General features: G+C 40.6%; 1 protein-coding gene across 1 annotated transcript in view; it reads left to right on the top strand.

Annotated features, from left to right (window-relative positions):
* The first annotated feature begins 298 nt into the window (after window positions 1–298).
* LOC109630952 (vitamin D3 receptor A) overlaps window positions 299–12242 on the top strand; it is a 73552-nt gene continuing 61608 nt past the window's right edge. The window contains exons 1-2 of the mRNA XM_020089489.2: window positions 299–417; window positions 1368–1537. The gene's annotated coding sequence lies outside the window, so the exon portion shown is untranslated. The remainder of the gene's footprint in view (window positions 418–1367; window positions 1538–12242) is intronic.

Below are 12242 nucleotides of genomic sequence, written 5' to 3'. Positions count from 1 at the left end.
TCTATATGAAGGAAGACAAACGACTGCACTGAGCCCCACACGCTGCAGATCTGCATCTTGTCGACGTTTTCTTCCTTTATTTTTTTTTCTTCCACTTATTTCTGTGACAACTCTAATCAAATTGTTTACTACCTTACCCAGGCCGCCTGCTACGTCACGACACACCCCTATATGGTAGGCAGGCAGCTGGAGACTGATCAGCTGCTGGACCAATGGGCGCGGACTGGAGCCCCGCACTCGGCCGCTGTGATTGGTCGGCGGGGCTGGATTATATATATATGTATAGATATGAGTGCCTGGTAAAGCAAGGGGGGGGCGGGGATTAGGGAGAAGTGCGGTCCTGCTGCTGTGTTGATTCAGATCTAAAAAAACTGGACTAACAGGGAGTCGCGTCGGTCGCTGCTCGCGTGGATTAATGTGAGTGAATTTGCACTTTGCTGTGTCCGTGGGGGCGTCGGGTGTAGGGACGTGTCCAGTTCGTGTCTTCGTGTGCTCTTTCTCGCGTGGGTTCTTACTGAGAAGTGCTTTTCCAGGTCGATACGCACGCACGCACGCACACACGCGCTGATTTAGGCCAGCAAAGTGAGCCGCTGGTATCGTAGCTAGCTGATGTTAACGCAGTCTCGTGGTGCTGCAGATATTTTGACATGACTGGAACAATGTACCCAGTCAGCCCGGCCCTAATGCCACTGTGGAGAGGCCATTTCCCCGCAGCCTCCCGTCACACAGTTATAATCACCGTGATGATAGTAATTCACCGTGTGTGAATATTCAAACGTTTTCGTGGCGTTTTCTCCTTTTTCCGTCTACGTTGCGTCCGCTCACGTGCGGAGGAAAAAGAAACTGCGGGACCGCGGAACTCCCTTCAGAAATGTGGCAATTGAATATGGCCGTGTTGTGTTGGCATACGAGCGAACTAAAGTGGCAGGACCTGAGACGTGTAGCAGATATTCAGCAGGCTTCGTTCAGAAGGACGCCCGCGAGCGAGCACACGCTAACTTTAAAGCTGCACTTCTGCTCCCGTCGGCTCCGCACATTGTCCGAACATTTAAACTTGAAAGTTGCGTTGCGTCAAGTGTTGCATCATGTGTAGATCATGCGCCGAACGTCCCGCAAGTGTGTGAGTGGTTCGTCGAGGGTCTAAAGTCCGACTCCCGGAGGTGTTTATCTGAGCCCGAGCGAGGCCGCTTCTGAAAAGCCAGATTTCTTGAATGGCGTTTGGCGTGACAGTGTTTGTCCAGGCAGCTGCGAGGGATAACGGGACCTCTCCGGGGCTCTTGTCATTACCCAGCTCCCAGACTGAGCGTTACACGGCCCTGCCTAATCACCCACTCCCCTCTCTTCTTCTTCTTCTCCTCTCTTGACAGTTTTGTTTTATAGGGGAAAAGTTTTTTCAGCGTGGTGGGAAATTGTTTTAAAAACCTGCCTTCAACTCCACCGGCTCGAGGGGGAAACGTTCGGCGACCCTGGCTGCGACAACACTCGGGCCCCCTCCCCTCCGCTGCTGCACAAAGTGACGGTTGATATGCCACATCAGGTAAGACCATCCGCCGGTGATGTTCCTGTGACAGAATAAGCAACCGGTTAGCAGGTCCCGAGCTAGCTGCTGCACAGTAGCCCAAATGCATCCTGCAGCTTTCCTCTTTGTTTCCACGCTGCACTCGTGTTTACGTGCGTGCAGGCCTCATGGCATTTCACGTTGCATATCCATCTCGCATATCAGCAAACTTCCACTGCAGCCCGGCTGTGTTTTGTGTGTGTGGTGTTATTGTTATAGGCGGGTGCTTCCCTCCACATTCCACATGTGTATGTCTGCCTGCTGCAGGGCCAGTGCGCAAATCCCTGCCAACCCTAAAGCACCTATCGAGAACGACGGTGTTCTGGTGGTTCATATGAAGCTGGATGCTTTTTTGATGTGTTTATTTGGAGAGTACGGCGGTGCTGCCTGTCATTCTCCCTGGAGAGGCGGTCAGCTGCTGATCAGGAGGGAGGCTGCTCCTCTTTAAGCGGGGAGGACAAAGGAAGCGATTAGCATGGAGCTGAGTGGAGCAGAATGGACACGGGTTGACTCCAGTCACTTGCTACATAGTTCCTCAATAGTCCAATAATGTAGTGAAACATCAGCATCTAATGCTGCTGAGTTTTGATAATAATCATAATAATCTGCCATATTTGATCACAAAACATTACACCACTCACAGGAGGATTTGTGGCAGGGCTGTTGTATAATGCTGCATTATTTTAATTTAGTTGTGCCTAATAAATTAGCTAATGAGTGTAGATTAATTTATTCACTGCGTGTGATAACATAGTCCTTTCCCATAACTGGATAATCTGTGTTTATACTGAAGAACTTGATTTAGAATTTAAGATTGGTAGGACATGGGTGGATTTCAAGTAAAATGTTTGACACAAATTACAGTCTGTATTAGATATTTTTTTATTTTGCTAACTCACACATGGATGTTAAAGGTACAGTGGGTAGAATTTTGTGATATCTCGTGTTGAAATTGCATTTTGCAGCTGAACACCCCTCACCTCACCCTCTCCTTCCAAACATGAACAAGAACCTGTGGAAGCCTTCAATTGTCATTAAAAACTCAAAAGGTGTTTAGTTTGTCCAGTCTGGACTAATGTAAAAAACATGGCGGCCTCCATAGAGAGCACCCCTCGATGTAAATATAAAGTTTTTAAATATAAAGGGACTTTTCTGGGGTAAAGAAAACTACAATTCATACAATTTAGATGAAACGAACTAGTGAAAACATCACGAAGATTATTCTACATTAAATATTTGCCAATAGTTCCCTTTCACCTAAATCTTACACACTGGACCTTGAAGAGAAACATATATATATATATGTTCATATATACATAATGGCTGAATAGAAGCGTTGGATGATGCATGGTGCCATGCTACATTACCATAACAGCAGTCAGGCGAAAATGACATGATAATAATTGTAATATGTAATGCTCGGTGGGTACGACGAGTAAACACAACTGTGCCCTCTTGCTGTTGCTTCGTCTAGAAGCGCTTATGCTTCATGTGACCGTGCATAGATGTTGTACCTCAGTGATGAGCCATTTCCATGTTGCAGATTATTGGCTTTTGTCTCAGATACTCCCAACAACAGGGGATCCAGTGCAAGGTTTTGTAGCTGCAGCTTGCTTTGATGGTGGGCAGCCATCGTTGTGACATGCTGTTGTCACAATCAATGATATCAGTTTTGTGGATTGCGTTGCCTCTGCACTAACTGTCCTTTTTTAAAAATCTCTTGAGCTGCTTACCCGAAAAACTTTAGTCAATTATATACCCGCAAAGTTTGTATGAATCTTAGGAACCATGGACAAGAGTGGACAGTACAGTTGTGGCCAAGTTCAACTTATTTTATTCTATTCTGCATCTTATGATTCATATCCTACATTTGTACCAGATAAAAGCAATTATCAGTCAGGATTATTTTTTCTTTTTTATTGTTCATACTATCTCGATTGCATTTGTAGAGTTTAAATGTCATGATCTCAAATCATGATCTCAGTGGCTAATGCCCCTGATCAAATTATTTTCATATGAAATTGTCATTCAAGTTGAGGCTTGAATCTAAACAAAATCATCAGTCTTTGAATAAGAAATAATATTTAGTTAAATCCTGTTGCACAGTATTACTATCTTTAAATAATAATGGAGATTAAGGGAAAAGCAGGTTTCCCCCTTTTTTTCCAGCATAGTATGTAAAAACACTGCTTTGTTTGTGGTGACTTAAATGGACTGTTCCAGCCTTCTTTTTTGTAGTGTTAGCTCCACTGAATTGATGAAAGAAAATACACCTTTTTAAGATTTGACACAACGGTGAGATTATAAAGTTAATGTCTTTGAGGGTCATGTTGTTTTGCCTCATTGTGGTTTTGTTACACTATTTGAATGTTTGCTTGGTTTAGCACGTTGTGATTTTACGTGGTAGCTGGCCTCCTACATTTAGTAAATACACAAAAACACTACAACCTGCAATAACATGATTCACTGACCACTTACCTCCCACTGCTTCTGGGCCAAAAGCTTCTATTTCCAGGACTGGATGGTTTCATGTTTCCGGCTAAAAGGCATACAGTGCAACATGCACTGGATCTTTGGAGTCAGCATGCTGTTGATCACACTCCTATGAGTCTGGAAAATGCTGGAAAGGGACAATCACACTGTCACACAGGACAAAAAAACTCACTAAAGTCTTGCTTTTGTCTACAGTGGGAAGGGTACAATCGGCATTCTTTTCCATGTTAAATTACTCTGTTGTAGCCACGGGTATTTATCGGCTCTATAGTTCCGATTGTCAGTGATTAAAGCCTGGCACCCAGGTGGACACCTTACTCTTTGCTTTTGGTAACTTCTTTGTCTCTGGTACAAATGCCATCTGTCTCCATCCAAGCAAAGCTACAATATCATTCAGTCGGTACTGACTGTTTTAAAGTTAAGCTAAAAGGTAAAGGAGTAAAAATAGTTTTCTGACGCATTTGTGACTGAATGTTTCACAAAAAAAAGAAAGCTTGTAGTAGTCAATTGCGTTTTAGCAGGTTTTCCTTGTTAAAAACCCTCACACATACGTGCTAAATTTGGTGTAATCTGTCACTGTGTTGACTCCTTCATCTTAAGCCTCCCTCCAGTATAAAGGGCCTTTTTCTGTAATGAGGTGCTCAGTGGAGCACATTATGCTCGGGAGGTTTGTATTCTGCTGAGTTACAGGCAGGTTGTAAAATGATAACAGATGCACGGGGCCTCAAGGTGCAGCACACTTTTTAAAAACATAAGCGAATTCCCGATAATATGGAATGCTTGAGTGCAGTTGTTCATGAACACTCAAAACACATTCACACATTTGCACCAACAGGTCTGCACACTTACACATGTGAGTTAAAAGTTTCCAGTGTCTTTGTTCGGTTTATCGGGTTTAAAGTCAGTGCTGCTTCTTTTTTGCTTTTAAAGTCGTTTTTGTAGTGATGTGTCATTGCAATGCAAATAGAAAGCTTGTTTGTCAGCTAAGACTGTTCATTCAGTTTGTTTAAGTGGATCTTAGAGGCAGACATTTAAAATAAGTAGCGTTGACATACGCAAGGTGGGTTTTATCCTGATATGGCAGGATCACACTGAGTTTGAATCTAACCTGTAGCTGCGGGGCGAGGTTGTGATGAGTTCTGTCTGCCTGTTGAGAACTGCATGGCTGTCGCGGGAACATGCACAGCTTAAGCAGTATCTATCGGTGTAATGTTGAGTTCTGGCGGTCAAGCGGGCCATTGATGTGGCAGGATTCCTCCCAGTACTCATAATGACTAGTCCAACTATAAGAGAAAGGTCTATTATCAATGTATTTGTGAGAGAGAGAGAGAGAGATAGCAGGACAACAAAGGACTGAGCAAAGTGTTTGCACTGCACACAGCTTTACAATGAAGCTACAGTACAAAATGCTACATTAGACATCTTTTTATGCTTTTATGAGAAGTGTAAACACCTTTACTTTTCATTAAGAAACTGTAGCAGACAAAGTGCACTGGGCTGGATTCCCACTTTCTAACCCTTGGCTTTTAATACAATAATTAATGGTCTATAAAAATATCTTGTAGTCCAAAACAACAGTTAACTGTTAAAGAAGATAAAATTAAGCAACATTGTCAATTAAACCAGAGAAACAAATATAGATAGAAGATAAGACACAATTATTTATCTTTATTAGAATTTTTTTATTTACATTCAAGTAAATATCTATTAATAATCCGAAATACGGAGATCTACAGTCATTTAAGATAGTATGGCAGAATATAATATGTTATGTTGTCTCACTTTATTTCAATATTGGTCACCCCAACCTAAAATATGCTGGTATCATTGTTGGCTATAGCTACTGTTAAAGAAGACAGTTCTGACAGTACGTATTTGTGGTGACATGCTGGATTCATGCAGATACTGTTATTTGACAACTGTGTTTAATCAGTTGGTTATTACTTGGGGGTATGTTGCTCTCAGTGTTTTTTATTTATCTTTGGAAAGCTGTGTTAGTTGTTTGTCTTGGTCTTGTCCAGAGTCAACGCTGTGGTTATAGGTCTTCAAAGTTCAGGCAAATATTTGTATACTGATTCCAGTTTAATCTGCATTTATCATCTGAGATTTAGATAATCCCCTGTAGCAATATGTTGTCAAAGATAGAGGATCAGGCTCAGCGTGGGATGCAACTGGTGATGTGTAAGGAAGTTTTTGTTTTGTTTTGGCCTAAATCCCGATCTAAATTTTTTAATATTGGGCATATCCAATTCTGAGTCCTATCTATACCTCTCTTCAACCAACTGTTGATTAATCTTCACACATTGAAATATCAGCTGTAGCTACTGAACCTGACAGACCTTATTTTTCACATTTCTACCTGCTACAAGCTGTAGAACTCATCTGGTTCTCTTATTATTTGTGTGATTTGTGCATGTTTATTTGTTTGGTGTTTTCATGTTTCTATAATTAAAGGAAAAATATAATATAATCTCATCAGGACAATGATAGGACCATAGATTTTTGACTTTATGCGCTTGCAACAGAGGATATGACCCATATAATACACATAAAGATTTGAAGTAGTCATTCAAACCGCTCTGTATGCTGTTGTCTCTTCTCTTGAATTTTTTTCTTTGTCTGTTCAACCATGGTATTCACACTGACCAGTTTCTCCTCTGCCACAGTCTTTTTTTTTTTTTGCCCAGGAAAGACCTACCAGACACCAGGTGCCTGCTATAGCAGAATATAAAAGCTTTCCTGAACTGGTCAAAGGTTGAATCATTTATGTGGAATAACTCAGCAGTAGAGAGGCGAGAAAAAGGACGTTTGGTTTGTCTGCTTTATGACATTCACATGTAACACATTATTCCTTTTTTTGTTATTCCTTTATTCCTACAGTCACAGTCTCCTTCTCGCCTCCTCCCTCCTTAATGTGAATGTGCTAAATGGGGGCTAATGGATTCCTTATGAGAGGTAGTTGTGTAGGTACAACATAGATGCAGAGGCTCTGGTGTTGTGGCTGGGGTGATTAGGGCTTGTTTGAAGTCCCTAAGGGGCTTGGCGAGATAAACGTCAATAGCGGCTCACCTCACTGTTTAAGGTCACAAGACACCATAAGAGTTGTGCTGACAGAATTGGAAGTTCTCAGGCCTCAACAACTGAAAATCATGGTGGTGGTAAATCTAGGCATAGACCATAGCGATCACAGTGTTCATGCAGCATGTGGTTAATGGTAGCTAAACATACCCCAAACACTGAGAGGGTTAAGTTCCCATGAAACAAAAATGTATTCACCATTGGAAGTGAAAGGCTATTTAGATAATAGCTTCCCGATCAAGATGCAGTGCATTGCCCTCGTTGTTTTGCCTACAGAGACATGGCGTTTTTGGCAGTTTGATTCTTGTTGAAATCCATCCCCTGATTGTGGAGTGTTTCTCCAAGAGCCATTTTTATTTCATGCAGCTTTCAAGAATGCATGATGGGATGGGTTGAATATGGGATAAGCCTCTGTGTAGTACAGTGCAGCTTGGCTTTGAAAAATACATCAATTCAAGGATTGCATTTATGTGCCTAGAGATAGTGAAACTTTGAAATACATGGATTTCTTATTCCCCTACTCCTGAATTCTACTAAATTGGCTGTAAGTGTGTTGAGCATTTGCCATGGCAATCAAGCCATCCCTTCAGGTGCAGACCAGAGACCCGTTAGTGATTCAAAAAATGTTCATAAGCACACATTTTACCTGTCAGACTGACTGAAGATAAAGCATAGGCCCACTTTTCCTTTAGCAGGGTCATGTGGGGCTTAACGTGGCCAGAGAACAGCTTAAATGCTTAACAAGAGACTAAAATCACCATCAGTCTGACTTTGCAAAGGTGACTCAGATAACAAATCTTAGTTGTCGTTCAAGCGACTGCTACATATTGAACTTCTGGTCCGAAATTCATAAATTGATGTGGCACATCAAAGGTAAATACAGACGATGCAAAGACTGAAGCAGTGCAAACATGTTTGTCTGAGTTACTGAAAATTACACATTAAGCTTTTAGAAGTTCATTACTTTAAAGGAATGTAATCAAGGTATTTAAATTGTCATGGATTCGGCCTGTTGCTGTGGAAGTAAAAAAAAAGGTATTCAAAGTTCTGTAAATGTCAGGAAAGTTTGTTTGTCACCTTTGTCTCACAGTGAGAGAAATGCAGGGAGAAATTTGGCCACAGTTTGGTCAGAGTTTATTCATGAAACTTGTATGACATGATGGGAAAAGCCTTAAATTTTCCTCTTTAAAAAACATGTCACACAAACAGCAGGCCTTTGAACAAGAAGCAATCAAAGTCTCCCTGCATTTTGATTTGGTTTAATTGGAATCAGACTAGCAAACTGCAGGCTAAAGCTATTTCCCTTATAACCATCACTGCCTTCTGTGTGGATAAATGGACTCTGTTTCCATTGATTTAAATGGAGGCTTTTTAATTAGACTGATGTGAGACTCAGGTTGCATGTGTTTTACTGCCACACTAAAAGCACAGCTTGCTCATTAGTGCAGCCACTCATTAAACCTGGAAGTGTGTGTTTGGACACATATGAAGTTGCCTGAGACTTGGAGTGGAGAGTGACAAGCCCCTTTTTAAATGGTCTGTTCAAGGTGGTGATGTTGTCCCCTAATTCCACTACGTCGTTCTGAGTTAAAGGTACAAACACGTAGGGATGAAAAGGTTTCTGGCTTTACGATTAACCACGGTAAAATTCCCGATGATTAGTATAACCGTGTGAAATTTAAACAATTTACCATGGTGTTAAAGCTGGTAAAAACCGTCCAACAACAACCACAGTGAACAACGGTGTCCCACACACAGGCGCACTGATGCTGCCTGCGACACGTGTTTGTTATGTGCGAGGTTTACTTTGTGTTTGTTTGATTCAGATTCATGATCTGACATCATCGATTAATAACTTAATACATGTTTATACATGTACATCAGTTTGACTCAGAGACACACACAAACACTCCTGTAGATGGGGGAGAAGTTCTTAATATAATTATAAAGATCAGTTCTAGGTGATTAGAAAAGGAGAGGAGCAGAGTCTCTTGCTGACCGGCGCAGAGTCATTTGCATCAATGCTGTGGTTCTACCAAGGGTGGCCCGCGGGGGCCAGGCCTACAATGAAACATTAGTGAATCTACACTATAGATTTTATTATTTATTATCAATAAACACATTTATTTAATTTTTTGGTGGACTGCTCCTGATGCTAAAAAAAACAATCCCATGATAATACTGATAATCCTGATCATTTTGGTCACTATAACAGTGACACAAACTTGTCATACCGTTTTCATCAACACATAATGCAGGGGGTTATTCAACCTTCATGTTGACGATGCCGGTGGTCACTGAGCAGAATACGTCACAGTGGGATAGATGTAAACACTGTTGTGTAGCATGTCCCATGATTCTGGATGGCTGACATACTGTGTAAAATCAGTTACTGCAGTGACAATATGCAGGCTGGTTTGGTTGAGGATTAACAAGCAACATGTCTTCTTAACAGCAGTATCACCGGAATATCGATAAACCTCTTGAGAAAGGTTGCGTTGTTTTCGGGTGGAGTCTCAAAAATAATTGTAATTTCACCACAATTGATTATCTGTTAAGTGTCATCATAACACATAAATACATTTCAAAACATTTTCAAAAGTTACAGGGTAGATTCCAGTCAGACCACGACTTGTTTTTATATCTTTGCTTGTATACAGATTGAACATGACACATCTTTTTAATTTGGGAGCTTTTCAGAGAGAACTAGCAGCTGCTCTCACACTTGAAATAAACACACTCGGAAATAAAACCTTCTTGTGACGGTCATTTTTTAATATCTTTCACCATAAAAAGGGGCTCTGACATTTCTGGATGTTTTTTCGGGAATTGCCACGGAGTGACGAGGAAACATTTGTCTCCTTGTTGCTCGCTCTTTCTGTGTCTGTCTGTTGAGGCCCCAGTATAAGGGGCTTTCAGCGAGCTGCTAACCCTCATTCTCAACCTTTTTTTCCCCCCTCCGTTCCTCATTTTGTCTTTCCTGATGTTACTGTAGCACAGAAAGGGAGAGACCACCCCCAAGGGCGATTGGTTGTAGCTCAACAGGCCCCCCACAGCAGGCTCCACCCCTCTCGTCCTGTTTGTGGGACATGGTGAATCTAAAAGTGTTGTGGATGACCAGGCACGAGGCTGTACACACACACACACCCACAGTTCATGTCAATATCTTGTCACTATATAAATATTTAACACCTCACTGTGTTTCTTTGACATCTTTTTGCCTGCATCTTTTTACACGTGTACATTTATACATACACACACCATGAATCCAGTCCGATTCTAGAACAGCAGGCCAAAGCCGACAAAGCATGTTGTAGCTCACAGATCTAACGCTTTAACTCTCACTCTTTCCCACTTACATAGAGTTTCTGATGTTTGAATTGTTAGAATGTAACTGTAAGATCTACAATGGCTTTTTAGGATTGGATTTAGTACCTCCCATCTTTTTGTCGAACAAGATTTGACATCTGGTGTTCAATTTATTATTGGTTTTAAAGTCAGGTGTTAGAAGGGCTAAACATGAAATCTGGGTTTGTCCTCTTGTTTTTTTGGAACTTCCAGTCAGCATGAGCATAATATGATTGAAATACTGAACCAGCGTTAATGTCAGATGATTGTGCCTGAATTGACTTTGGTGGAATTTAAATGGGTTAATATCATTCTAGAGGTAAAAATCCCAATGAATCAATTTCAATTTTGTTTTACACATTTCTTTGTCTTTCATCCGTTTTTTAACTTCGACCGCTTTATTAAATTGCACTTCAACAATTTGTGTACTCTTTCCCTTCGCTTTTCTTCACCTCCTTTCTCTTCTCTTCATCTAGCTCTTGTACATTTAGTGCAGCCTGCTGCTCTTCTTTATTTTAATCTGTAATGTCCTCCTCAGGAGCGTCAATTACCCCCTTCATGTTTTATTATGAGGTCCCATAAAGCTTTTCATATCTGATATTCCCGCAAAAAGTTTTATTTCCCTGTTGAGTCAGAGGGTTGGTGCTCATATCCAGGATGAGTTGGAATGGAAAACAATCTGTACCTGCTGTGCATAGTGGTGTTACATAAAGATGGATCTCAAAAATATGTTCCATATTTATCTAAATCCACAAAGTTATATTAAAACACTGATTCTAATTTAAGTCAATATTATTGAGTAAACTATTTCATCACACCAAAACAATTTATAACAGCAGCATAAATTAGTAAAGCCATCTGGCAGATAAGTCTTTTTTATCTTTAGGGCAATTTAAGTTTTTAATCTCACCTTAATTTACCTCCAGCTTTATTTGTTTTAATTAATTAGTTTGCTTTAATTTTAAGTTTATGTATTATATTTATTCCTAAGGCTTTTACTTTTTCTATAAACTTTGCTATTTTTCAAACTTTACTGTTTCTTATTTCTGTTTTCTTGGAATGTTTTCTGGACTCTGCTCATTGTAAATTATGTCTCTGCCTCAATGTATTTCCGAGTTAAGATAACGGTTGAATTCATTTTTAGTGTCATCTTGATAGAAATATATATCATCAAAATGTGGGGCTATTTATTAAGATTTTTAAGCAAGCAAACAAACAGAAAGAAGCGGACATGCAGAAATGTTTGTCTTTATTGCTTCACCTCAGGTGGTCAAAGTAAGTTTTATTTGCATAGTTGTTCACTGTTAAATGAAAACAGGATGGGTTTAATGCAACACAGATTTCTCTGTTTTTTTGTTTTGGTTACAAAATTGGTCTTAAATCAAATTCCTGGTAGCAGTAAAGTCTTAATTTGCCTTTAAACTTGTTCCTCTTACAGTCCGTCTCTGCCTCATTTCTATCTGTTGTCGTTTTCTCTCCTCCCTCCCCTGCACCGCCAGCATTTTACGCTTGTTATTGTCTTCTCTCTGAACCACTGTCTCCCTCTCTCTGTCCTTACTTTTGCATACTGCATTTTTTCCCTTGTTATGGGTTTTCTTTCTTTTTTTTTTGCCTCTGTTCCGTTCCCTGTTTTCTCTCCTGCTGTGTGCTGTATTATGTAGCATTTAAGACTCTATTTGCTTTTGGCAGGAGCTGTAGTCTGCTTGGGTCAGATTTGTTTTACTGCTGCGCTGAATGTAGCTTGTAGTATATGCCCTAAAGTATG

Source organism: Paralichthys olivaceus, chromosome 6 (assembly GCF_024713975.1).
Source record: "Paralichthys olivaceus isolate ysfri-2021 chromosome 6, ASM2471397v2, whole genome shotgun sequence".
Classification (NCBI taxonomy): Eukaryota; Metazoa; Chordata; class Actinopteri; order Pleuronectiformes; family Paralichthyidae; genus Paralichthys; species Paralichthys olivaceus.
Note: the sequence above shows the minus strand (reverse complement) of the source record. Positions and strands in the feature narration are given on the sequence as shown.